General features: G+C 47.7%; 1 protein-coding gene across 2 annotated transcripts in view; it reads left to right on the forward strand.

Moving 5' to 3' along the window:
* Positions 1–26,673, forward strand: part of LOC140426383 (guanine nucleotide-binding protein G(I)/G(S)/G(O) subunit gamma-12) — a 165,206-nt gene that overhangs the window by 26,202 nt on the left and 112,331 nt on the right. The window contains exons 2-3 of one of the 2 annotated variants that reach the window (XM_072511076.1): positions 12,496–12,537; positions 20,318–20,373. The gene's annotated coding sequence lies outside the window, so the exon portion shown is untranslated. The remainder of the gene's footprint in view (positions 1–12,495; positions 12,538–20,317; positions 20,374–26,673) is intronic. The other variant, XM_072511077.1, reaches the window with a different exon arrangement.

Genomic DNA, 26,673 nt, shown 5'->3' on the forward strand with positions numbered 1-26,673 from the left:
GGGGGGGCCCCCTGTCCCCTTTGTTGTTTGCATTGGCAATTGAGCCTTTGGCCATGGCACTAAGGGAGTCCAGGAAATGGAAGGGGTTGGTCCGAGGGGGAAAGGAACATCAGGTGTCGCTGTATGCGGACGACCTGTTGCTATATGTGGCAGATCCAGTGGAGGGGATGGTGGTGGTCATGCGGATCCTAAGGGAGTTTGGGGACTTCTTGGGCTATAAGCTCAATGTAGGGAAAAGTGAGCTCTTTGTGGTGCATCCAGGGGACCAGGGAAGGGGGATAGACGACCTACCATTGAAGAGGGCGGAAAGGAACCTTCGGTACTTGGGGATCCAGGTGGCTGGGAGCCGGGGGGCCCTGCACAAGCTCAATTTGACGTGGTTGGTGGAGCAGATGGAGGAGGATTTCAAAAGATGGGATGTGCTGCCACTCTCTCTAGCGGGCAGAGTACAGTCGGTTAAAATGATGGTCCTCCCGAGGTTTCTCTTTGTGTTCCAGTGCCTTCCCATTATGATTCCCAAGGCCATTTTCAACGGGTAGGTAGGAGTATCATGGGTTTCGTGTGGGCAAATAAGGCCCCAAGGGTAAAGAGGGTGTTTCTGGAGCGTAGCAGGGACAGGGGAGGGCTGGCGCTGCCGAATCTGTGCGGCTACTATTGGGCAGCCAACGTGGCGATGATCCGTAAGTGGGTAATAGAGGGGGCGGCGTGGAAGAGGTTGGAGATGGTGTCCTGCAGGGGCACGAGCCTGAGGGCGCTGGTGACGGCACCGCTGCCGCTCTCGCCGACACGGTACACCACGAGTCTGGTGGTGGCGGTAGCGTTGAAGATTTGGGGGCAGTGGAGACGGCATAGAGGTGAGATGGGAGCCTCGGTTTGGTCCCCGATTCGGGAGAACCATCAGTTCGTCCTGGGAGGGATGGATGGGGGGTTTCGGAGCTGGCATCGGGCAGGGATCAGAAGAATGGGGGACCTGTTTATAGATGGGACGTTTGCGAGCCTAGGGGCGCTGGAGGAGAAGTTTGGGCTACCGCCGGGAAATGCGTTCAGGTATATGCAAGTGAGGGCGTTTGTGAGGTGGCAGGTGAGGGAATTCCCGTTGCCCCCGGCACACAGGATTCTGGACATGGTGGTTTCGGGTGTATGGGTCGGAGAAGGCAAGTTTTCGGTGATCTATCAAGAGATGAAAGAAGAGGAGGAGGTTTTGGTAGAGGAGCTAAAGGGCAAGTTTGAGGAGGAGCTTGGGGAGGAGATTGATGAGGGTCTGTGGGCTGATGCCCTGAGTAGGGTTAACTCCTCTTCCTCTTGCGCCAGGCTCAGCTTAATACAATTGAAGGTTACTCACAGAGCGCATATGACAGGGGCGAGGTTGAGTCGGTTCTTTGGGATGGAGGACAGGTGTGGGAGGTGCTCGGGAAGCCCGGCGAATCATGTCCACATGTTCTGGTTGTGCCCGGCATTGGATGGGTTCTGGAGGGGTTTCACGAGGACTTATGTCCAAGGTGGTGAAAGTCCAGGTCAAACCGAGTTGGGGGTTGGCATTATTTGGGGTAACAGACGAACCGGGAGTGCAGGAGGCGAAAGAGGCTGGTATTCTGGCCTTTGCGTCCTTGGTAGCCCGGCGGAGGATCTTGCTATTATGGAAAGACGCGAAGCCCTCCAGTGTGGAAGCCTGGATAAATGACATGGCAGGGTTCATTAAGCTGGAGAGGAAAAAGTTTGCCTTGAGAGGGTCTGTGCAGGGTTTCTTCAGGCGGTGGCAACCGTTCCTAGACTATCTCGCGGAGTGCTAGGAGGTCAGCAGCAGCAGCAACCCAGGGGGGAGGGGGGGTGAATGCCAGAGGTATGGTGAGAATGACTGCACTTGACATCAAGCCAGCATTTGACTGAGTATGGCAGTAAGGAGCCCTAGCTAAACTGGAGTCTATGTGAATCGGGTGGGTTGGGGGGATTCTCCGCTGATTGGGGTTGTACCTGGCACAAAGGAAGATGGTTATAGTGGTTGGAGGTCAATCATCTCGGCTCCAGGACATCACTGCAGGAGTTCCTCAGCGTAGTGTCCTAGGCCCAACCATTTTCAGCTGCTTCGTCAATGACCTGCCTTCCATCATAAGGTCAGAAGTGGGGAAGACTGCACAACCATTCACGACTCTTCAGATAATGAAGCAGTCGTGTCCAAATGCAGCAAGACCTGGACAATATCCAGGCTTGGGCTGACAAGTGGCAAGTTATATTCGCGCCACACAACTGTCAGGCAATGACCATCTCCTACAAGAAAGGATCTAACCCTCACCCCTTGACATTCAATGGCATTACCATCGCTGGATTCCCCACAATCAACATCCTCTGGGTTACCATTGATCAGCAACTGAACTAGACTAGCCACATTAATACTGTGGCTACCGGGGCAGGTCAAAGGCGAGGAGTCCTCCCCTCCTGACGACCCCCCCCCCCCCCCCCCAAAAAGCCTGTCAACCATCTACAAGGCACAAATCAGGAGTGTAATTGAATACTCTACTTGCCTGGATGAATGCAGCTCCAATAACTCGCAAGAAGCTCAACACCATCCAGGAAACAGCAGCCTGCTTGATTGCTCTTCCTTCCACAAACATTCAAACCCTCCACCACTGACAGTGGCAACCATGTGTAACATCTACAAGATGCACTGCAGTAACTCACCAAGGTTCCTTAGACAGCATCTTTCAAACTCACGATCACTACCATCTAGAAGGACAAGAGAGCAGATACCTGGGAACCACACCACCTGGAGGTTCTCCTCTAAGTCACTCACCACCCTGACTTGGATATATATCGCCATTCCTTCACTGCCGCTGGGGCAACATCCTGGAACTCCCTCCCTAACAGCACAGTGGGTGTACCTACACTTCAAGGACTGCAGTGGTTCAAGAAGGCAACTCCACCACCTTCTGAAGGTCAACGAGGGATGGGCAATAAATGCTGGCCTATCCAGCAATGCCCACATCCCATAAATGAATTTTGTTTTAAAATTGCTCTTGTAAAGATAGTGATGAACCAGTTTCTTGAACTACTGCAGTGTAGATCTGCTGACTATTGTTAATGAGTTCAAAGCTTTTGACCCAGTGTCAATGAAGGAATGGCTATATATTCCCAAGTTTGAATGCAATGTGACGTGGTGGTATTTTCATGCACCTGCTGCCCCAGTTCTTCTAGGTGGTGGAGATTGGGGTTTGGAAGGTGCTGGTGAAATCTTACTGAGTTGCTGCAGTGCCTGTTGTCGATGGCGCACATGAAAGCCACTGTTCATCGATGGTGGCAGGTGGGATACTAATCAAGTGGGCTTATTTTGTTCTAGGCATTGTTGAGCTTCCTGAGCATTTCAGCTGCCTCATCCAGACAAGTGGAGAGTATTCCATCACTTTCCTCACTTGTAGTTTGTAGATAATGGACAGACTTGGGAGTGGGGGGGGGTGGGGGGGGGTGCGAGCTGGTTGCTGCAGACTTACCAGTCTGTGGTTGCAACACTAGAAGACACAAACAGAATTAGGCCGCTCTGCCATTCAATCATGGCTGATAATTTTCTCATCCCCATTCTCCTGCCTTCTCCCCATAACCCCTGATCCCCTTATTAATCAAGAATCTATCTATTTCTGTCTTGAAAACACTCAAATGATTTAGCCTCCACAGCCTTCTGCGACCCTCTGGCTGAAGAAATTCCTCCTCGTCTCTGTTTTAAAGGATCTTCAGTTTGAGGCTGTGCCCTCTAGTTCTAGTTTTTCCTACTAGTGGAAACATCCTCTTTTTTTAAAAAGAAATAAATAGAGTATCCAATTAAGGGGCAATTTAGTATGGCCAATCTACCCACCCTGCACATATTTTTGGGTTGTGGGGGTGAGTCCCACACAGAAACAGGGAGAATGTGCAAACTCCACATGGACAGTGATTTGGGGCTGGGATCGAACCCGGGTCCTTGATGTCGTGAGGCAGCAGTGCTAACCATTGTGCCGCAATGCTGTCCGCCTCATCCTTCTAAACTCCCAGCGAGTGCAGATCCAGAGTCCTCAACCCTCCTCCTATGACAAGCTCTTCATTCCAGGGTTATTCTTGTGAACCTTCCTTGGATACGGGGCCGAAAACTGCTCACAATACTCCAAATAGAGTCTGACCAGAGCCTTATACAAGCTCAGAAGTACATCTCTGCTCTTGTATTCTAGCCGTCTCGATGTGAATGCTAACATTGCATTTGCCTTCCTAAATGCCGACTGTACCTGCACATTAATTAACCTTAAGAGAATCTTGAACTAGGACTCATAAATCCCTATGTGCTCCTGATTACCAAAGCCTTTTCCCATCTAGAAAATAGTCTATGCCTCCATTCTTCCTACCAAAGTGCATAACCTCACACTTTCTGGTCAATGGGAAGCCCAGGGTATTGGTGATGGGAAGAGTAGAATATAGGAACAAAGTCGGCCATTTAGAACATAGAAAGCTGGCCTGCCAGGGGTGTATTGGAACAGCTGGGCAGTATTTGGCAATATTATGGATGCAAAATTCGATAGTTGTGATGATGGTGCAGACATCTGGTTGGAAGTTTATCTCTGGTTGAGATATCACATCAACATTGTGAACGGTCTAGTTCACCTCGGACCCAGGAAGTGGGAAGGAGTTGATGTCCAGGGAACGGAGTTTGTGATGGATTCTGAAGGCAATGGCTTCAGTCTTCCCAATATTTAGTTAGAAGAAATTTCTACATATCCAGTTCGGAATCCCTGACCAGCACTTTGACAAAGGAAAACTTGAGAATGGTGGCGTTCCAGAGCTGGTTTTAGTTCTTGGCAGACGTGTGGAAATTGGTACTGTTTTTAGATATCGCTGAGGGACAGCATGTAGATGTGAAACAGGAAGGGGTCAAAGATTTGTAGGGATGCCAGAAGAAATTGCAAATGCACTAGTGATAATTTACCAAAATTCACTAGACTCTGGGGTATTCCCAGCGGATTGGAAATTAACAAACGTGACACCACTGATTTTAAAAAAGGAGGTAGGCAGAAAGTGGGTAACTATAGGCCAGTTAGCTTAACTTTGGTAGTAGGGAAGATGCTGGAATCTATCATCAAGGAAGAAATAGTGAGGCATGTGGATGGAAATTGTCCCATTGGGCAGACGCAGCATGGGTTCATAAAGGGCAGGTCGTGCCTAACTAATCGGCTCAGTGCGTCGGCATTTGCTATCTGCGTACCTGGTTTATGCTCCAGAGAATACTCGTATGCAGCAAGCAACAAAGCCCAGCGCTGGATCCGTGCGGAAGCAATGGGCGGTATTGGCTTATCCTCTCTGAAAAGTCCCAGCAGAGGCTTATGATCAGTCACGATAGTGAAATGGCGGCCATACACGAACTGGTGGAAGCGTTTCACCGCAAAAACCACTGCCAGGCCCCCCTCCTCGATCTGCGCGTACTTTTTCTCCGCTGCAGTCGATGTGCAGGAGGCGAAAGCTATCGGTCGCTCGGCCCTGTTCTCCATCTTGTGGGACAGGACGGCCCCAATACCATACAGGGATGCATCACGTGACGAGCAAAGGCTTTCCAGGATCATAGTGGGTTAGTAACCCAGACGACGACAATTGTTGCTTGACCCGCAGGAAAGCGGTTTCTTGCGGCTGACCCCAAACCCAGGTGTGATTTTTCTTTAGCAGAAGGTGCAAAGGGGCCAGCGTAGTTGCCAGATTGGGGAGGAACTTCCCGTAATAGTTTACGAGACCGAGAAAAGAACGAAGATGCGAAGTGTCAGTCGGGGCGGGGGCCTGTGAATTTCACGCACCTTCTCTGCGACGGGGTGAAAACCTTCGCGGTCCACCCGATAACCTAGGTAGACTACTTCCTTTGCCTGAAATACGCATTGTGCGACGTAAACGGACTCCAGCCCCTGAAAAGCGTCTAAGGACAGCCTCTAGATTTTCCAAATGTTTCTGCTCCGACGCCCCTGTAATCAAAACGTCATCTAAGTAGACAGCAACACGTGGTAAACCTCTCAAAATGCCCTCCATAACACGTTGAAAAATTGCGCAGGCAGAGGATACTCCAAAGGGCAACCGTGTATATTCATACAGGCCCCTGTGTGTATTAATCGTTACATATGGTCGGGAGGCAGGGTCCAGCTCCAACTGCAGGTAGGTGTGACTCGTATCTAATTTTGTGAACTAGAGTCCACCTGCAAGCTTCGCGTAGAGATCCTCTATGCGAGGCATTGGATATCGGTCTAGTTGGAAGCCGTATTTGCTAAGTTGACCCGTACTGTCACCTTAATGGGGGCCACACGGGGAGCTGCCACACAATGCAGCTGCAGGCAGTCGTCCTCCGTCTCCACGTCCTCCGGAGTAGTCGCCGCAGGTTCATCCACATGGAAGGTACGGCCCCTGGGCTGGTCCCTGTTACGGTCGGAACGACGGCGCCCCCAGGACCGCCGTCCGCAACGGTGTCGGCGCCTACCAGTCTGACACGGACATGGCTACTCATCCATTGGTTCTGGAGAAGGCACCCTTCGGGAAGGAATGTCCGACGGCCACTGGCGTCGGTCCGGACGTTGCCTCGCCCAAGGTACCGCAGGAGTGCGGGGGGACGTTTTCGGACGGAAGGGGTTGTGCCTCACGGCATGCACTTCCATTCCCTGTAGCTCGTGCACTCCTCATTCTGCGCTCTCTCGGGACAATACTATTTGAATGGCCTGTTGAAAAGTCAATGTTGGCTCAGCTAACAACTTTCTCTGGGTGGCCCCATTGTTAATACTGCAAACCAAGCGGGCCGCAGGCGGTGAGCAATATGACCACCTGGCGCTCGTTTTCGGTGATATTGTTTGCCCGGAAATAGTAACGCATCCGTTGTGTGTACTGGTTCCAGCTTTCCAGCGCAGCATCAAAAACATCCAAACGTCCATACAGAGGCATGGTATAATAGAAAACAACTTCCAACCTGTATCCAACAAAAATCCAGGGAGGTGGCTTCAGCAGTGTAGACCGCTATTCACTTTAACCTTCGTCGCCAGTTTTGTGATGGCCACGAAGAATCCAGCACGAGTTTTAAGGATACAAAGTAATAACATTTATTTACAATAACATATATATATAACAGCAGCAGCAACTTCCCTTGCTGCACACTCCTTCCTGCTGGTTTACTAGGAGTTTACTAATGGTTTCTCCACCCCCCCCCCCCCCCCTCATTGGGGAAACCCATACTCCCACAGGATTGTTGGATTGTCATTAGTCCCCAGCCAATGGTAAGTAGGCAGGTTATAACAGATTTGGATAGGTTAAGTGAATGGACTAGGGTCTGGCAATGTGAGGTTATCCATTTTGGTAGGAATAACAGCAAAAGGGGTTATTATTTAAATGATAAAATATTAAAACATGCTACTGTGCAGAGAGACCTGGGTGTGCTAGTGTATGAGTCGCATATGTTGGTTTACAGGTGCAACATGGGATTAAGAAGGCAAATGGAGTTTTGTCCTTCGTTGCTAGAGGGATGGAGTTTAAGACTAGGGCGGTTATGCTGCAATTGTATAAGGTGTTAGTGAGGCCACACCTGGAGTATTGTGTTCAGTTTTGGTCTCGTTACTTGAGAAAGGACGCACTGGCACTGGAGGGTGTGCAGAGGAGATTCACTAGGTTAATCCCAGAGCTGAGGGGGTTGGATTACGAGGAGAGGTTGAGTAGACTGGGACTGTACTCGTTGGAATTTAGAAGGATGCAGGGGGATCTTATAGAAACATATAAAATTATGAAGGGAATAGATAGGATAGATGCGGGCAGGTTGTTTCAACTGGCGGGTGAAAGCAGAACTAGGGAGCACAGCCTCAAAATAAGGGGAAGTAGATTTAGGACTGAGCTTAGGAGGAACTTCTTCACCCAAAGGGATGTGAATTTATGGAATTCAGTGGAGTTTTTTGAGGACATTACCAGTGCGGTAGATAACGGGGAGCCAATGGATGTGGTACATCTGGATTTCCAGAAAGCTTTTGACAAGGTGCCACACGAGGTTGCTGCATAAGATAAAGATGTATGGCATTAAGGGTAAAGTAGTAGCATGGATAGAGGATCGGCTAATTAATAGAAAGCAAAGAATGGGGATTGATAGGTGTTTCTCTGGCTGGCAATCAGTAGCTAGTGTCCCTCGGGAATCGGTGTGGGGCCCACAATTGTTCACAATTTACATAGATGATTTGTGGCCCATTAATCAGGAGGGTCCTTGGGTTTCTTGAGCAAGGGTCAATGTCTGTGTTGCATTTCTTGGGGTAACCTTTCAAATTCTCTCTGACGTGCTTCCTTTGTCCTCCTCTTGTTCAGGAGCTTTCCTTGAGCTGGGGGGAAGAAGATTTGTTTTGGCATCTGGGATTCTGACATCCTAAGCCAGCCCAGCAGAGTAGGTTTCAGGTGATCGTGGCTTCGATTCTGGTGCTCTTGGCCCTTTCTGGGATGCTGATTTTAGTACATCTGTCCTCCAGCTGATGTGGAGAATCTGTCTCTGACAGCATTGATGGTATCTCCTCCAGGGCCTTGAGGTCGCATCTGTATGTAATCCCAAGTTCCTGAGTCGTATAGAAGAGGTGGGTGGACAATTACCTTGTACATGAGGATCTTGGTGTCAGCACTAATGTTGCGGTTGTCAGAGACTCTCGTCCTTGGGCGTCTGAAGGAGGTGTTCATGGATTGGGTATAATGTTGGATCTTCTCATTGATGTCCACCTTAGATGAGAGGTGGCTCCCCATGTAGAATTTAGAATCATAGAAGTTTACAGCATGGAAACAGGCCCTTCGGCCCAACCAGTCCATGCCGCCCAGTTTTTACCATTAAACTAATCCCAGTTGCCCGCACTTGGCCCATAACCCTCTATACCCATCTTACCCATGTAACTATCTAAATGTTTTTTAAAAGACACAATTGTACCCGCCTCTACTACTACCTCTGGCAGCCCATTCCAGACACTCACTACCCTCTGAGTGAAGAAATTGCCCCTCTGGGCCCTTCTGAATCTCTCCCCTCTCACCTTAAACCTATGCCCTCTAGTTTTAGACTCCCCTACCTTTGGGAAAAGATGTTGACTATCTACCTTATCTATGCCCCTCATTATTTTATAGACCTCTATAAGATCACCCCTAAGCCTCCTACGCTCCAAGGAAAAAAGTCCCAGTCTATCCAGCCTCTCCTTATAACTCAAACCATCAAGTCCCGGCAACATCCTAGTAAATCTTTTCTGCACTCTTTCCAGTTTAATAATATCCTTTCTATAATAGGGTGACCAGAACTGCACACAGTATTCCAAGTGTGGCCGTACCAATGTCTTGTAGGGGAAATGTTCCAAGTTTCGTACAGTATCTCTGTTGATCTTAATGGAGGGTGCGACCGGATCGTGCCCTGGGGGAAGGTTGGTAAAGGACTTGAGTCTTGTTGAGGCTGAGACCGATTCTTCAGTATGCTTCCTTGAAATTGTCAAGCAGCTTGGAGATTCTCTTCTGAGAGTGGAGATGGCGATGTTGGTGTTGTTTTCTTCTTGGATTTTCAACCTGTTTGAGGTTGAAAATTTTTTCTTCCTCCTGTAGGTGAAGGATGGTGGCGATGGAGAAAAGGTTGGGGATAATGACTTCTCCCTGCTTGACTCCTGTCTTGATCTCGGGGTTTCTGTCTTGTATCCTTCGGTGAGGAATGTCACTGACATCTTGTCGTGGAGGAGTCAGAGGATGTTGATGAATTTCTCAGGACAACCAGCCTTTGATGGGGGGTCTTCTGTAGCACGTCCCATTTGACTGAGTCAAAAACCTTGGTCAAATTGATGAAAGCCATATAGAGTGATTGATGTTGCTCCTGGCATTTCTCTTGAATTTACTGAGCAGTAAAAAATCATATCCGCTGTTCCGCAAACAAAGAACAAAGAAATGTACAGCACAGGAACAGGCCCTTCGGCCCTCCAAGCCCGTGCCGACCATGCAGCCCGACTAAACTACAATCTTCTACACGTCCTGGGTCTGTATCCCTCTATTCCCATCCTATTCATGTATTTGTCAAGATGCCCCTTAAATGCCACTATTGTCCCTGCTTCCACCACCACCTCCAGTAGCGAGTTCATCACCTTAAACCTATGCCCCCTAGTAATTGACCCCTCTACCCTGGGGAAAAGCCTCTGACTATCCACTCTGTCTATGCCCCTCATAATTTTGTAGACCTCTATCAGGTCTCCCTTCAACCTCCTTCATTCCAGTGAGAACAAACCGAGTTTATTCAACCGCTCCTCATAGCTAATGCCCTCCATACCAGGCAACATTATGGTAAATCTCTTCTGCACCATCTCTAAAGCCTCCACATCCTTCTGGTAGTGTGGCGACCAGAATTGAACACTATACTCCAAGTGTGGCCTAACTAAGGTTCTATACAGCTGCAACATGACTTGCCAATTCTTAACTCAATGCCCCGGCCAATGAAGGCAAGCATGCCGTATGCCTTCTTGACTACCTTCTCCACCTGTGTTGCCCCTTTCAGTGACCTGTGGACCTGTACTCCTAGATCTCTTTGACTTTCAATACTCTTGAGGGTTCTACCATTCACTGTATATTCCCTACCTGCATTAGACCTTCCAAAATGCATTACCTCACATTTGTCCGGATTAAACTCCATCTGCCATCTCTCCGCCCAAGTCTCCAAACAATCTAAATCCTGCTGTATCCTCCGACAGTCCTCATCGCTATCCGCAATTCCACCAACCTTTGTGTCGTCTGCAAACTTACTAATCAGACCAGTTACATTTTCCTCCAAATCATTTATATATACTACAAAGATCAAAGGTCCCAGCACTGATCCCTGTGGAACACCACTGGTCACAGCCCTCCAATCAGAAAAGCATCCTTCCATTGCTACCACGCAGTTTGGTCAGAAGCCACATTGGCTTTCCAGGAGAAGGCGGCTAGTGAGGATTCGGGCAATTATCTTCCCAGCGATGGAAAGTAGGGAGATTCCTGGTTCCCACACTCCGCTTTGATTCCTTTCTTGAAGATGGTTGTGATGACTGCATCCCTGAGATTGGTTGGAATTTCTTCTCTGTCCCAGATTTTCAAGGAGATGATGGATGATCCCTTTTCCGAGTTTGAAAATCTCTGCTGGAGTTCCATCCACTCCTAATGGCTTTTCCATTCTTCGTGTGTTTAATGACGCTTAGACTTCATCCACACTTTGTGGGAGATCAAGATCATATTTGGGGAATTGGGGGCTTCCTCAAAAATGCCCTTATCTACAATTGATTGGCAGTTGAGAAGTGTGTTCTCCATCAAAGGCTGGTGTTTTCTCTGTCTATTTTTAGGGCACCTTTTTTGGCCCTTTCCCCATGTGGGTGAGCAGAGTGGATCCTGAAGAGGCTAGTCAGTCCTGAAGAAAGCTGAAGGAATAGGAAACGTGTTCCTATTCCAGGAGAGAGGTGACTAAATCAAACTCCACCGCCTACATGCCATTCCGAAGCTTAGGACTTCCTGTCCCCACCGTCTCTCACCGTTCACCGCAGGGCTTCTCTGTGTGGGGGTATTTTGGTTTCCTCTAGGTAAACGTCTGGTGCGGGACATCTTTTAACATGGGTATGCCATCACACATCTTTGACAGTAGATCCAGTTCCAGTGGCAAGGGAACATCGACGACTTGGCATCTCCCCACTTCTGCAGACTTCATCTGCCATCGCAGCCATTGATACTATACGAGCATCTTCCGCCTGATCTGCTGTTGAGGACTTGTTTTGGATTGTGCTTTGTCCCGTTCCTCCCTTTGACCGTACCACCTTGGGTGATCCTGCCAGGAGCTTAAGACTCCCAACGCATTGCTTGGGATCAACGGAACGTTAAAACCTCTCCACCACAGCAAGGTGGCAACCCAAAGGCTCATCTGAGGGAAACATGGTGTTCGTTCTTTTCAGATTTGTTCCGCCAACATTATTCCTTCCCCGCAAGGGAAATCTAAGCATCTTGCCACATCTTTAACTACTTATTAACATCATGATGAACTGGAAGTCAGTTGTTTCTGCTGTTGTGGCAGGAACATTGCAATGTCCCATTTAGTGGAAGAATTTATTGCTGTCAGTGGGCGAGCTGCCAAACCTAAGCACTATTTATGTGCAGCTCATCCATATTACATAATTGAAGAACCACCTGAAATTCAGTGCTACTCTGGGATGCTTATGTTTGAAATGGGTAGGTTAAAATCAGTTGTTAGATAAGGCCTTGATAGATAAATTAGTTTCTACAGAGCAGAATTTATAACACAAAATGAAAAATATTTGTTGTTTTAATATATTGGCCCTGTTTCATATCTTGAAGATTGAGGATCATTCTGCCCAATCCACAGCTGCTTCCTGGTTTTGACTGAATCAAATTTCAGTTAATAATTTAATTTTAGTCTGTGCTGGTGCTTTGGAAGATTTTGCTTTGACGGGTAGTATGGTTACCATGCAACAGTGCACGCTCCTAAATCTGTGCTCCTTTTATGTGCCCCTACAGTGTGTGGAGGATGCGGAATGAAGAAGATAGATTGTTTGCCTGGTAAGTTTCTTTCTTCAATTATCCACCTACCACTTATGACACTTAACTATCCCTCCCGCGATGTTGTTTTGGTGAGGTCTATGTTAACTGGTTTATTAGTTTCATATTGCTTTCAGATCTTACTGAGCTAATGTAACCTGTAAGGAAAGAGAAGTTGCATTTGTATAGCATCTTTCGTGATCTCTACTGGGACATCCTATGAAGTTCTTTTGAATTGTAATCACTATTGCAATGTAGCAGCCAATTTATGCACAGCAAGTTCCACAAACATCAAAGAGATATTAACTAAAATCTGGTTTGTTGATGTTTGAGCGATAAATATTGGCCAGTGCACCAAGAAGAAGCCCTTTGCTCTGCTTTGAGTAGTATCATGGGATATTTAATTCCCCTGAGATAGCAGACTTGGTCTAACATATTCAAAAGATAGCATGTCTAACAATACAACACTTAGTATGTTGAAGATTGTGCTGAACTGTCTGGGCTGGGACTTTGAAACCATAATCTTCTGACTCCAGTAAGAGTGCCACACTGAGTGGAACATAGCATGGACATCGGTTGCCTACCTACTGCATTAACAACTTGTATAGTAATATAATGTAGTAAAATGACCCACGTTTCACGAGCATATAAAACAAAATATAACACTGAGCCACAAAAAGACATTGGGTCCAGTGGCAAAAAGCTTGTTCAAAGAGGAAGGTTTTAAGAGTGTCTTAAAGGAGTAAAGCGAGGTGCAGGGAAGGAATTTCTTATGAACTAGGTAACTGAAGTCCCAGATACGATTGGTGGAATTTGGGAGGCCAGAATTAGCAGAGCGCAGTATCGAGGGAGGCTGTAGAGTTTAAACACATGTATTCACAATAAAGGAACATCCCAACAACAACTGTGGCCATGACGGTAGCACGGTAGATAGCACAATTGCTTCACAGTTCCAGGGTCCCAGGTTCGATTCCGAATTTACATTTACATCCTCCCCGTGTGTGTATGGGTTTCCTCCGGGTGCTCCGGTTTCCTCCCACAGTCCAAAGATGTGCAGGTTAGGTGGATTGGCCATGATAAATTGCCCTTCATGTCCAAAATTGCCCTTGGTGTTGGGTGGGGTTACTGGGTTATGGGGATAGGGTGGAGGTGTTGACCTTAGGTGGGGTGCTCTTTCCAGGAGCCGGTGCAGACTCGATGGGCCGAGTGGCCCCCTTCTGCACTAAATTCTATGATGCTGCCTCCCCCCGCCAATGGATATTTGATATTCTTCAACATCACCAAGGCACATATTTACAGGCATTTGAATCGGGCTTTGCCTACGAGCCGGTCCTCTGCGGCTTTTGTTCCCCCCCACCCCCAATATTGGTTGCTGGCGCCGAACAAGTCTTGGAACAAGTTGGTGAATGTCTTCCACGTCCTGTGGTAGTCTTCTTCTGATCCACGGATGGATACATTTATTTTCTCCACCCTCCTCCCCACGAAGAGCTCTGGCTGGTCTGAGACCCTGAAGGCTGCCACGTTTGGGCATGGCTGAACCCTTGCCCCTCATAACCCTGGACAATGCCTCAAAGAAGGGCATCCCGTACTCAACAAGCCTTGGGCAGGACTAGAACATGTGGGTATGGTTGGCCGGGCCTCTCTGGCACCACTCACATGCCCTCCACCTCTTGGAAGAACCAGCTCATTCGAATTCTGGTTAGGTGTGCGCTGTGCACCACCTTTAGCTGCTTTAGGCTCAGCCCTGTGCATGTGGAGGTGAAGCTTGTCATGTTCAGTGGTTCAATCCAGATTCCTCCACCTATTTCAGTGCCTAGTTCCTCCTCCCATTTTTTCCTTGTCTCATCCAGGGGTGAGTGTACCTTTTCCAACCGTCTCCCATGCATATCCTAACAGTGCCAAGGTCACCTGCGTCCAGCAATCTTTCTATTAGTGAATGTCCTGGTATCTGGGGCTACGTTGTTTCTTTATGGAGGATGTTTCTGACATGAACATATCTCTGATCGTTTTCTTTTGGGAGCTGGAACCTCTCCACGAGTTCATCCATGGGTCGCTCCTCTACTGTCCATGCACATATCCTTAACCGTCAGTCCCCTTGTCCTGTCTCCACCTTTTGAAAGTGGCATGCCTTGTTGCGGGACGGAACCTGTTGTTGCAGAAGGGAGCCATGGTGGACATTTCAGTTTGACCGAAATGCTGCCTCATTTGGTCCCACGTTTGGAGCGTAACTACTGTGACTGTGTTGAAAAAGTTTGTGGGAATGTAGATCGTGAGGGATCTGAACAGGAAGAGGAAGCTGGGCAGCACGTTCATTTTGATCGTCTGTCCACTCCCTACCGGTGAGAGTGAGCCCCACCCTGCAGGTCATTTTTGACTTCCTCCACCAGACTCGTCAGGTTCCATTTGTGGATCTGTGTCAAGTCATGGGCTATTTGGATCCCCAGGTAGCAGAATTCAGTCTGGGCCCATTTGAACGGCAGTCCCCCAGCTCTGTCTCGTCTCTTTCTCTTAGACTTGTAACCTCAGAAGGCTCTGAACTTCTTTAGGAGTTTTGATAAGCCTTTCATGCTGACCTGGGGGTTTGTGATGTAAAGGAGTAGATAATCTGCATAGTGAGACTCTACGCTCTCTGTCTCCCTGTTTCCTCTTTGGGTATCCCTCCACCCCTTCGCCACTCTGAGGGCAATCGGCAGTGGCTCAATTGCCACGGCAAACAGTAGCATGGATAAAGGGCATTCGTGCTTCTGTGCAGTTGAAGCTGGTGGTGTTTGCCCGTACGCTCGCTATGGAAGTCTGTGCAGTTGTTTCACCAAGGAGGTGAACCTTGGCCCAAAGCCAAACTGTTCCAGTACTTCTAGGAGGTATTTCCACTTGACTGTCAAGGCCTCTTCTGCATTCAGGGAGATCATCACTTCTAGTGTTCTCTCCCCGGGTCATTATCACGTTCAGCAGATAACTGATATCCGCTATTAGCTGCCTGTCCTTGACAAAGCCCATATGATCTTCCCTGTCTACCTCTGGCACGCAGCTCTCCATACACATCGACAGGATCTTTGCGACAGCATTTACAAGTGAGATGGGCCTGTAGGACCCGCATTCCGTTGAGTCTCTGTCTTTTTTAGGTATCAGCAATATTGAGGCTTGGGCCAGTGTTGGTAACAAAGTACCCCTTACCAGTGAGTCTGAGAATATCTCCCACAAGTGCGGGGCCAGTGACACTGTGAATGTTTCGTAGAAATACGCTGGGAATCCATCCGGACCAGGCGCCTTCCCGCCTGCATAGAGGATACTCTCCATGACTTCCCTCAGTTCTAACGGTGCTTCCAGGCCCCGTCTGCTATCTTCCCCCATGTCCAGTCTGTACGAGGAACTGCTTCATCTTTGAGCCTCCCTCCGGGGGCTCAGAGATGTACAGCCCTCGGTAAAAGGTTGCAAAGGCTTTGTTGATCAGTTCCGGTGCTGCGACTAGCTTGCCACTCTTTGACATGAGCTATTTTCCTCATGGCTGCTTGCTTCCTCAGCTGGTGAGCCAGCAGTAGGCTAACTTTTGTGTCTATATGTCGGGGATCTCTGCCATGGTTTTTTTTTTTCATGAATTCCGCGGCATCCCAGTTGGGAGCATACAGGTTTACAAGGACCACTGGTGCCTCTTCCAGGACACCGCTAACGGTGACATATTGTAACCCTGGGTCCGTAACCATTGTGAAGGCTGTCCCCTTGTTTAGAAGTATGGCTACCGGCCTCATCCCACAACACGATTGGTACGTCTGACCCACCCAGCCTCTCCTTACCTGCAGTTGGTCCTGCTCTCAGGTGTGTCTCCTGGAGGAAGATAGCATCAACCCTCTGACGTTTCAGGTGGGTGAAGGCTCTGGATCATTTCATTGGGCCGTTCTGTCCCCTGACATTCCAGGTGACCCTCCTGATGGGGCTTTCTGTTTTTCTCTTTTCGCCCCCCTGAACTCCGGGGTTTCCCTTTGCTCAGGGGGTATCCAAGATGGCCACCATTGCCACTTCATGTGGATGTGCCCCTGCACTCTAGGGTTTACCTTTGTTCGGGGGCCTGCCAAGATGGTCGTTCCTGGTGTTGTTGTTTTCGCTCCTCGTAGCCAGCATTCTGCACCCCCCCCCCCCTCCAAATTCTGCCAGGCATTCCCATAGTTTGGCCGGGTACAGCATTCCAAACCTAGCCTAGTCTTGTAAAGGGCCACGTTAGCTGTGTTAAATTCAACGCGGCGCTTGGCCAGGTCTGCCCCACTGGTACACTCTGATCGAGTGGCCTCCCCACTGGCCGGACCCTGTATGCTTTGCCCAGTTCAGGATCTTCTCCCGATCCTGGTAATGAAATTAAAATTGCTTATTGTCACAAGTAGGCTTCAAGGAAGTTACTGTGAAAAGCCCCTAGTCGCCACATTCCGGCGCCTGTTTGGGTAGGCTGGTACGGGAATTGAGCTCCCGCTGCTGGCCTTGTTCTGCATTGCAAGCCAGCTGGTAGCCCACTGTGCTAAACCAGCCCCTAAGTTGGGCTATGACGGCCCTTGATTGTTCTCCCGCTTTAGGCTTTGGCCTGATTTACCGGTCGCTGCTTTCGCCAGATCTCTGTCACCTCTTGTGCCTCCAGCCATTTCTCTGCCTTTTCTAGCACCAACCGTGAAGGGGGCCAGGGTATCCATGACCACCGCCTTCACTGTTGCCATTGTTTCAAGCTTGATGGTGTCCCTGTGTTTTAGAAGCTCCTGAGTCAGGAGGCCCATCCACTCGTTTATCAAGGGTAGTGTGGCGCCAGTAAGCCCTGACGATCCAGTCTGTTCGGGTGTGGCTGGCTCCAATACGTCCCACGTGCTCGCTAACATTCCGCTCTTCCTCTTTCAGCCTTTACTGATTCTACAGTTCTTTGGGTCCTAGAGTTATGCCCGGGCATTTATCTGTAGTTGTGGTGGTCTTGGAGGGGGTGAGGGTTTCAATAGCTTTAGTGGCCTATTTTTCGTGCTGAAAGTGCCGATTTTCTAAGTTCCTGGAGGACAGCCACCTTCTGCTCAGCACAACCCAGTCACCTCGTAATTCTATACGCATCAATCATGTCCCTCTCCGTCTTCGCAAGGAAAACAACCCCCCACTATCCAAAATCTTTTCATAACTGTGGGCTGAGGCTGGGGCGTTCTCAGAAGCTGACTAGTTGTGTGTAGTCGATGGGTTTTTGGAGAATAAAGATCCTGTCCGACAGGTAATCTAATTTTACTAAATCTCCATAAGTCAAATATTTCATGTGTGCTCCAATTTACCATACAGAATTTTACTAGTCATTCATTTAAAGCGTTTTTGTAAATTAGGATATTTTATATTTTGGTTTGAACTGAATTTGTCACTGCCATTAAACTTACAAGGGAAGCTATCCTGATGCAGGCTTTTTACACTCCTGAAATGTGAGCATTACTGTCAACCTTCATTTATTGCCCTTGAGAATCTGAGGCTGAGTCGCCTTCTTGAACCAAATGAGTCGCTGAGCCATTTTAGAGGGCAAGCAAGAATCAGTGACATTGCTAAGGGTCTGGAGTCTCATTTGGACTGGACCAGGTACGGATGGCAAATTTTCTTCCAAATAGGTATCAGTGAATCAGCTGAATTTTTCATCAGTCTGGTAGTTACATGATTACCATTACTGATGGCAACTTGTTTATTAATCTCGCCAGCTTCCAGGATGGCATTTGAACTCTCATCTCTTCGTCATTTGATTAAGCCTCTGGATCATTTGTCCAATAACAAAACCATTATGCTACCATTTCCAACAGAATAGATTTCAACCTTCTTGTCTGATTGCTGAATGAAGAACATTTCTCACTTTCCAAGTTGCTAGTGTTTGGACCTAAATCTGTGACTAACATCACTACTGTAATGTAGTTTAAGATACAAAACATTCTGAATATTGGATTTAACAGAGTTTGAATTTGATTGAAATCTAGCTGTGAATTTTTAATGCTTAAATTTAATTTCAAGCTAGTAAGTAAGGGTGGCACGGTAACACAGTGGTTAGCAGATTTCAACAATTTTTTAAACCATATTTGGAGTATAATATGGCATCTTGTTATTTACCTATTTTGAAGATTCTGGTATCATTTTCAAATCCAACCCACTGGATGTATTGGATGATCTCTTTAGACTGGAATGATGACAATGGTCCTGATATTTATGAGGAGGAAGTTGGGTGACTATGTCTTGGTGCCAAGAAATACAGAGAATGCGCTTGACAGGACCTCATTTGAAAACTTTTTTTCTGAATTGCCCACCAGCTGTGAGGCAGCAAAAGTTACAGTAGAGGATCCCATCCAAGCAGAGAATTGCGTTGGGGAACAGAGATTGTGAGGTTGCAGGGTGGAATGGGGATGGAAGATGCAATGGAAATTGTGGAGATGAGGAAGATCATAGATTGGGTCATGAGCTGCCACCTGAAGATTGGACTGTGGGGAGGCTGAAGATTGGACTGTGGGGAGTAAGGCAGATTGTGGCAGGTAAACTTGCGCCTCCCCCCCAGGGGGTGCAGGGTACTTCCCCTGATTCCCAATCCACCCCAGTTAAAGTAGATGCATACCCAAGATTTTAACAACCCTCTTTTTTTCTACTCTCTTCTTTCCCCCCCCCTCCCATTTTAAAATTCTAATCAAGTCTCTTATAATAGTTTAAAAGCAAATGACTACAGATGCTGGAATCTGAAACAAAAACAGAAAATACTTGACAATCTCAGCAGGTCTGACAGGATCTGTGGATGTTATAATAATATAGTTACTGTTTCAACTAATTTTAAGACCGTGAACACGTTCTTAAATTTCTAAAGTTGTTTTGCATTCATGAGAATTTTATCTATTAAACATTAAAGTGAACTTCATTGGTAAATTGATTATACTGAATGAGGGTGTTATGCTACAGTTTCCTCATTGTACTTGAGTTCCAAATAAATTAACAAATTGTGTGTGCATACTCTTCTATGTTCTGACTTTAATTCTAATTAAACTGGACCAAGCTCTATGGTTACTAGAAGCACTCGGAGATGTGTAAATGTTACCGTAAAAGATAAACTTTGAAATTATACATGGTGTTTGTATGATAGAAAATGTTTAGGTTCTTTGGGGACTGTTCTATTGCCAAAACATGTAAAGTGAATGTTTTTCAAAGTTACATTAATCACTTGTACAATGATTTCAGTTTGTTTATGGATTGCAGTTTTTTCATACAAGGATCATGTTGCGTATCATAGAATCATAGAATTTACAGTGCAGAAAGAGGCCATTCAAGTCCACATCTCCATCCTACCCCCATAAACCAGTAACCCCACCTAACCTTTTTTTTTTTTTTTTGAAACTAAGGGGCAATTTAGCATGTAGTGTTTTATCAATCCACATTTCCTATTGTGTGTACCTTAATTTGTAAATAATCTGGAGGAATAGTTTGACCTGAGGATGTCTAATAGTACAATATTATTAATTTTCCCGACCTATGCATTTAGTAAGCAATGCACCATGATGTGGGTTATTGGTTCATGCTGGGCTGCACTAATTTAAATACATTTAGTAAATAAAGATTTTAATTCATAAAATTCCTTAAACTGAGTTATTGGAAACTAATGTGCGCTTATGTATGCACTTGAGGTATGTTTAAGGTAGCAATCTGTAAATTATTTTTATTATTAAGATCAAAAATAGTATTGGCTAATTGGGTATGTTTAAGGTAGCAATCTCTGCATTTTTATTGTCAAGACCAATAATGGTATTGGCTAGTTTATATTTTTGCAATTTACATTATTTTTCAGACACTTGCGGAAGAGAAACAAGCTTTTAACCTTTCCTTTAAGACTGCCTGCGGCAAGTGAGTGATTTTAACTTTTTCCTCTTTGCAGACCTACTATGTGTACCTTCTCTGCTATCTCCTATTGAATTCCAGGGGAATTTGTTATATTGGAGCTTCTCAATACAAATTTAGTTTAAAGATAAATGTCAGATGACTTCTCCATGTTTGGTCCCTGCTCTGGTTCTGCGTCAATAACATTAGTCATGGAAGCACGAGTTCTAAGTTTAAATGCTCTTCTGAAATATCTGCAAGCATTCTGACTTGCCAAAAATGACCATCTTTCATTGAGACGTTGTGGTATGTCTTTGAGTAAGGTTACACTGGATAGCAAGATGTTTCTTAAATTAAGCCATGGGAACCTTCTGTAACCACTTTTGAACTAGTTGAGAAATTTTCATTGAAAATTAGTTGGAGTACACTAATTAATCCACACTACGGTATCTCCTACAAAACATGCCGATGAAGGATATGACTTCTGGGCATTATAATTTCTCCTGAACCTACATAATCCAGGCGGCAGTTCTCTCTTTTTTTCATTTATTGAACAACTTTTTATCCATTTGCTGCACAAATGTGGTCTAGTTTGCTATTTTGCAAATGATCAAATAAATCGGGCTCAGACCGGCATATGTGTGACATTTCCATGTATAGATTTTATAATATTGATTTCAGACGCTCAGCGCAGTTCATGTAGAATTAATTGTCTTGTGCCACATCTGAATATTGGTTTTGTAAGGCAGTGCTCAAACCTTTGGATCTACATTGATAAATTAAACTTTGTTTTGGTCCATTATTTGACAGACCTCCTAAGTGCCAAAGTAATATCTGTTACCTCAGTCTGTTTGAAATCTGCAAGTGTGTGTTGTGTGGAGTTGCAATATTTATACAGTTGATTCCGTAAATGTGTCTCCTGTCTTTTCTACACTTGCAACATGGGCGGCATGGCCGCACAGTGGTTAGCACTGTTGCTTCATAGCGCCAGGTTCGATTCCCGGCTTGGGTCACTGGCTGTGCGGAGTCTGCACGTTCTCCCAGTGTTTGCATGGTTTCCTCCGGGTGCTCTGGTTTCCTCGGACAAGTCTCGAAAGACGTGCTTGTTAAGTGAGAGGCAGCACGGTTTTGTGAAGGGGAGGTCGTGTCTCACTAACTTGATAGAGTTTTTCGAGGAGGTCACTAAGATGATTGATGCAGGTAGGGCAGTAGATGTTGTCTATATGGACTTCAGTAAGGCCTTTGACAAGGTCCCTCATGGTAGACTAGTACAAAAGGTGAAGTCACACGGGATCAGGGGTGAACTGGCAAGGTGGATACAGAACTGGCTAGGTCATCGAAGGCAGAGAGTAGCAATGGAAGGGTGCTTTTCTGATTGGAGGGCTGTGACTAGTGGTGTTCCGCAGGGATCAGTGCTGGGACCTTTGTTGTTCGTAGTATATATAAATGATTTGGAGGAAAATGTAACTGGTCTGATTAGTAAGTTTGCAGACGACACAAAGGTTGGTGGAATTGCGGATAGCGATGAGGACTGTCTGAGGATACAGCAGGATTTAGATTGTCTGGAGACTTGGGCGGAGAGATGGCAGATGGAGTTTAATCCGGACAAATGTGAGGTAATGCATTTTGGAAGGGCTAATGCAGGAAGGGAATATACAGTGAATGGTAGAACCCTCGAGTATTGAAAGTCAAAGAGATCTAGGAGTACAGGTCCACAGGTCATTGAAAGGGGCAACACAGGTGGAGAAGGTAGTCAAGAAGGCATACGGCATGCTGGTCTTCATTGGCCGGGGCATTGAGTATAAGAATTGGCAAGTCATGTTGCAGCTGTATAGAACCTTAGTTAGGCCACACTTGGAGTATAGTGTTCAATTCTGGTCGCCACACTACCAGAAGGATGTGGAGGCTTTAGAGAGGGTGCAGAAGAGATTTACCAGAATGTTGCCTGGTATGGAGGGCATAAGCTATGAGGAGCGGTTGAATAAACTCGGTTTGTTCTCACTGGAACGAAGGAGGTTGAGGGGCGACCTGATAGAGGTATACAAAATTATGAGGGGCATAGACAGAGTGGATAGTCAGAGGCTTTTCCCCAGGGTAGAGGGGTCAATTACTAGGGGGCATAGGTTTAAGGTGAGAGGGGCAAGGTTTAGAGTAGATGTACGAGGCAAGTTTTTTACGCAGAGGGTAGTGGGTACCTGGAACTCCCTACCGGAGGAGGTAGTGGAAGCAGGGACGATAGGGACAATAGGTAGGAGATTGTCTGGCGCCAGTGGCGAGGGCCACTAAGGTAGCTGGGCGGGCTAGCTTATGGAAGCGTAGTGGGGTGGTGAACATATGTTAGGCTTATCAAAGGGGTTGATTTATTTAATGCTGTTACTTGGGGGGGGGGACGAAAATGTTCTGCTGACGAGTGAGGGACTGTTGCTGAGGGACAGAGAGGAGGTTGGGGGTGGGCCGGTGGAGGCACTGGGTGCGGGTTGGTGACTGGCCCAAGCGAGGGGATGGTTGATTGGCGAAAGGGGGTGGGGGGGTGGACGATGAGCTCCTCAACTAGACTGATCACCTGGAATGTAAGAGGGTTCAATGGGCCGGTCAAGAGGGCACACGTATTTGCGCATCTGAGGGGACTGAAGGTGGACATGGTAATGCTGCAGAAGACGCACCTTAGAGTAACTGATCAGATTAGGTTAAGGAAAGGTTGGGTCGGACAGGTTTTCCGCTCGGGACTGGAGTCAAAGACCAGAGGGGTCGCGATCCTGATCATCAAGCGAGTGGTGTTTGAAACGGGTAGAATAGTTTTGGATATGGGAGGCTGGTACATAATGGTCAGTGGGGAAACTGGAGGGGGTGCAGGTGGTATTAATAAATGTATAGGCGCCAAACTAGGACGATGTGGAGTTTATAAAGAGGATGCTGGGGAAGATCCCGGACCTGGATTCGCATAAGTTGGTCATGGAAGGGGACTTCAGTACAGTTATTGACCCTGGTTTAGACTGGTCAAGCTCAAAAATGGGCAGGGTGCCAGCAATGGCTTTGGAGCTAAAAGGGTTCATGGAGCAGATTTTGGGGGGGGGGGGGGGGCGAGATGGGATGGACCCATGGAGATTTGGGCTGCACCCATGGAGATTTGGGCTGCCAAGAGTAAAGGAGTTCTCCTTCTATTCACGTGCATAAAGTGTACTCCCAGGTCGATTTCTTCATTCTGAGCAGGGCTTTACTGACGGGGGTGGTGGACACTGGGTACGCGGTGATTACAATCTCAGACCATGCCCTGCACTGGGTTGACCTACAGGTTAGTAAAGACAATAATCAGCGCCCGCACTGGAGGTTAGACGTGGGGCTCTTAACGGACGAGGAGGTGTGCGGGCGGTTAAGGAAATGTATTCAGAATTACCTGGAGGTCAATGACACGGGAGAAATTTTAGTAGCGGTGGTCTGGGAGGCATTGAAGGCGGTGGTTAGAGGGGAGCTGATCTCGATACGGGCCCACCGGGAGAAGGTAGATAGGACCGAGACGGACCGACTGGTAAAGGAGATACTGGAGGTTGACAGGAGGTATGCGGAGACCCCAGAGGCAGGGCTTCTAAGGGAACGGCGGAGGCTACAGGCGGAGTTCGGCTTGTTGGAGGGCGGTGGAGCAGCTGAGAAAGGCGAGGGGGGGGGGGGGGGCAATCTATGAGCACAGAGAGAAGGCCAGCCGAATGCTTGCACAGCAGCTTAGAAAGCGGGAGGCAGCCAGGGAGATAGGGGAAGTAAAGGATGGAGACAGGAACCTGGTGGGAGACTCAGCAGGGGTGTATAAGGCATTTAAGGATTTTTACAGTAGGCTGTATGGTTGCAATGGACGCAGAGAAGGCTTTTGATCAAGTCAAATGGGAATATTTGTGGGAGGTGCTGGGACGGTTCGGATTTGGACGGGGCTTTATTGACTGGGTCAGTTTGCTATATCAGGCTCTTGTGGCGAGCGTACGGATGAATAGGACGACATCGGACTATTTTAGGCTACACCGGGGGACGAGGCAGGGGTGCCCCCCTCTCCCCACTGTTGTTCGTGCTAGCTATAGAGCCGCTGACAATTGCGTTGAGAGCCTCAAGGGACTGGAAGAGGTTGGTCCGGGGGTGAGTGGAACACAGTCTCACTTTACGCAGCCGACCTGCTCCTGTATGTGTCGGACCCAGTGGGGGGGATGGAAGAAATCATGAGGATTCTGGGTGAATTTGGCAGGTTTTCGGCGTACATCTAAATAAATATGGGGAAAAGCGAGATGTTCGCGATCCAGGCAAGGGGTCAGGAGAGGCGACTGGGGGAATTGGCATTTAGAGTGGTAGGGGAAGTTTTAGGTATCTAGGGATCCAAGTGGAATGGGAATGGTTACACAAACTTAATCTGGCCCATCTGGTGGATCAAATGAAGGACGATTTTCGGAGGTGGGACGCGCTCCCGCTGTCACTAGCTGGGAAGGTCCTGACGGTGAAGATGACGGTCCTTCAGAGCTTTCTGTTTGTGTTCCAGTGTTCCCCATCTTTATTCCACGCTCCTTCTTTAAACGGGTTAACAAAGTATGGGCGGGCAAGACCCCACGGGTTTAAAAAGGGTATGCTTGAGCGGAGCCAGGGAGAGGGCGGGTTAGCGCTGCCAAACTTCAGTAACTATTATTGGGCAGTGAATGGAGCCATGATCAGCAAGTGGGTGGTGGGGTGAGGGTTGGCATGGGAGTGTATGGAGGCAGCTTTGTGTAAGGGCACCAGTTTGGGGGCGCTGATAACGGCGCCTCTGCCGTTCCCGCCGGCACGGTACTCCACCAGCCCCATGGTGGTGGCAGCCCCGAGAGTCTGGGGGCAATGGAGGAAGCATGTGGGAGCGGAGGGAGCATCGGTCTGGTCCCCAATTTGTAATAACCACCGGTTTGCTCTGGGAAAGATGTTCGTGCGATTTCGGAGATGGCAGAGGGCAGGAATTGAGAGGATGGAGATATGTTTATAGAAGGGAGCTTTCCTAGCTTGAGGGAACTGGAGGAGAAATTCGGATTGGCGAGGGGAAACAAATTTAGGTACCTGCAGGTGCGGGACTTCCTGTGTAGACAGATCTCAACCTTCCAGCTCCTACCACCAAAGAGGATTCAGGATAGGGTAGTTTCCAGAGTGAGGGTGGGAGAAGGGAAGGTCTTCGACATCGATAAGGAGCTCATGGGGTCAGAGGACACGCAGACTGAGGAGCTAAAGTGCAAATAGGAAGAGGAGTTAGGAGGAGAGATAGAGGATGGTCTCTGGGCGGATGCGTTGAGTAGAATCAATGCATCCACAACATGTGCCAGGCTCAGCCTGATACAGTTTAAGGTTGTTCACTGGGCACACATGACTGGCCCGGATGAGCAGGTTCTTTGGTGTAGAAAACAGGTGTGCGGGGGGGGGGGGCAGCAAACCATGTCCATATGTTCTGGGCATGCCCAAAGCTCAGGGGATTCTGGCATTGGTTTGCAGACATCATGTCCAGGGTGTTAAAAATAAAGGTGGCACCGAGTCCAGAGGTGGCGATTTTCAGGGTGTCGGAAGATCAGGGAATCCAGGAGGAGAAAGAGGCAGCCGTTCTGGCCTTTGCTTCCCTGGTAGCCCGGAGACGGATACTATTATCTTCGAGGGACTCAAGGCCCCCGAAGTCGGAGTCCTGGCTTACTGACATGGCTAGCTTTCTCTGTCTGGAGAAAATCAAGTTCGCCTTGAGAGGGTCACTGTTAGGGTTCGTCCGGAGGTGACAACCGTTCGCCGTCGACTTTGCAGAAAATTAATCGTCGGTTGGGGGGGGCGGGGGGGGGGTGACGACTCTGTAGTTTCTTAAGGTCTTGGGCCGAGCAGTTGCCATACCAGGCTGTGATGCAGTCAGATAGAATGCATTGGCACTAAGTTTCAGTAACCCACTTTCTCCCTGGTGCAAATGTTGAGAGCTAGAAGTTTGCAGAAATTATCAATATTAAACTGCAATTATACTTCAAAATGTGTATATTCATGTAACAAACTGTAATGCTGTTTAAAAACTGCATGGCAGGAGTGCATTGCAGAATTGCCATTCATGATTTAATCAAAATATTTGCCTTGTGTATGTCCAAGTGAGAATAAGGCTAAATACAGAAATTCAAATTTGAATGAGTGAGTGACTCCATTGTGGAACACCACCTTCATCCGCAATCATATCCTGGACAAATCTCTGGTTCTTTACTGCAGCATTACCACTCGCCTTGTTTTTTGTACCGTGAAATCTTTTGTCAGTTAATCTCTCCTACCCTTTACCCTATCAACAACCTTCCCTTGTGTTCTTCCTCAGCCCCTCTC

This window comes from Scyliorhinus torazame, chromosome 7, assembly GCF_047496885.1.
Source record: "Scyliorhinus torazame isolate Kashiwa2021f chromosome 7, sScyTor2.1, whole genome shotgun sequence".
In the NCBI taxonomy this organism is placed as follows: domain Eukaryota; kingdom Metazoa; phylum Chordata; class Chondrichthyes; order Carcharhiniformes; family Scyliorhinidae; genus Scyliorhinus; species Scyliorhinus torazame.